This window comes from Myotis davidii, unplaced genomic scaffold (genome assembly GCF_000327345.1).
Source record: "Myotis davidii unplaced genomic scaffold, ASM32734v1 scaffold149, whole genome shotgun sequence".
NCBI lineage: Eukaryota > Metazoa > Chordata > Mammalia > Chiroptera > Vespertilionidae > Myotis > Myotis davidii.
This window is the reverse complement of record NW_006352194.1, coordinates 3,837,917-3,839,178: the sequence shown is the minus strand read 5'-3', so window position 1 is coordinate 3,839,178 and position 1,262 is coordinate 3,837,917. Positions and strand designations below refer to the sequence as shown.

At 34.2% G+C, this 1,262-nt stretch overlaps 1 protein-coding gene and 1 pseudogene across 3 annotated transcripts in view; one reads left to right on the top strand and one right to left on the bottom strand.

Moving 5' to 3' along the window:
• LOC102768026 overlaps positions 1–911 on the top strand; it is a 2,879-nt pseudogene extending 1,968 nt beyond the window's left edge. Inside the window, exon 2 of the transcript XR_001512114.1 lies at positions 24–911. The product of XR_001512114.1 is annotated as a ubiquitin carboxyl-terminal hydrolase 1 pseudogene (transcript). The remainder of the gene's footprint in view (positions 1–23) is intronic.
• Positions 1–1,262, bottom strand: part of TCEA3 (transcription elongation factor A (SII), 3) — a 51,005-nt gene that overhangs the window by 26,336 nt on the left and 23,407 nt on the right. The gene's annotated exons all lie outside the window — the stretch shown is intronic.

Here is a 1,262-nt window from a genome sequence, read left to right as displayed (position 1 = left end):
TGACAGCTATGGACTATTTGCAGTTGTGATGCATAGTGGCACTACAATTAGTAGTGGGCACTACACTGCTTCTGTTAAAGTCACAGACCTTAACAGTTTAGAACTAGATACGGGAAATTTTGTGCTTGACCAGTTGTGTGAAATGAGTAAGCCAGAACCACTGAAGGTGGAGGAAGCAAAGGGTATTGCTGAAAAGGACGATGAAATGTCAATTAGAGTCGATGGAAACACACAGCCAAGTAAAGTTTTGAACCAAAACAATGTAGAAGCTATTGGACTTCTTGGAGGACAAAAGAGCAAAGCAGATGATGAGCTATACAACAAAGGAGCTAATCCTGACAGCGGTACCAGTACAGCATTTGCTGAAAATAGAAACTCTGAGACTAACATTACTTATGGGACCCATGAATCTGATAGGAACAAGGAATCCAGTGACCAAACAGGCATTAACATTGGTGGATTCGAGAAAATTTCATATGGAGTACAAAGCTTAAAGGAGTATGAGGGGAAGTGGTTGCTTTTTAATGATTCTGAAGTAAAAGTTACTGAAGAGAAGGACTTTTTGAATTCTCTTTCCCCTTCTACATCGCCTACATCTACTCCTTATTTGCTATTTTATAAGAAACTATAGAGTGTACATTTTCCTTATGTGTATGTATGTATATATAAAAACAGACCCAGATAAACATTGATAATGTTGATTACATCAAAAAGAATAGCTTATCTTTTGAAGCTATTGGATACTATTGGTCTCTAGATTTTTGTATAGTGAAATTTGAATTACTGAAAACCATGTTAATTTTTAGAATTTATTTTCCTTAGTAGAGACTAGTGATGTATTAACTCTGGGAAAAAACTTGTATAGGTTCTTAATTGAATTATCCAAAATAAAAGCATTTAAACACCTTTGAATTTACACCTTTTTTGTGTTTGCTTTTTAAAATAAAGTGCTTGTATCTCCATATTTTGTATCTCCATATTTTGGAGTAATTACATGTTTATAGGTCCTGTGGTTTTTCAGCTAAGAAGCAGAATATCATTTCAGTACATTTCGTTTTATAAGTCATGAAGCCAAATCTTTGATGGGCTGTATTAGAGGCACAAAGTCTGGAATATGTATGTATTCACAATGGTGTGTACATTTTGTGCCTTGGGTCGCTTTGAAAGTGTCTCAGAAAACCTGGATAGTCCTATCTTCACAAGAATTTTATATGATTTATGAAGATGATTCTTTTTTTAAAAAAAAAATTTCTTTATTGCTT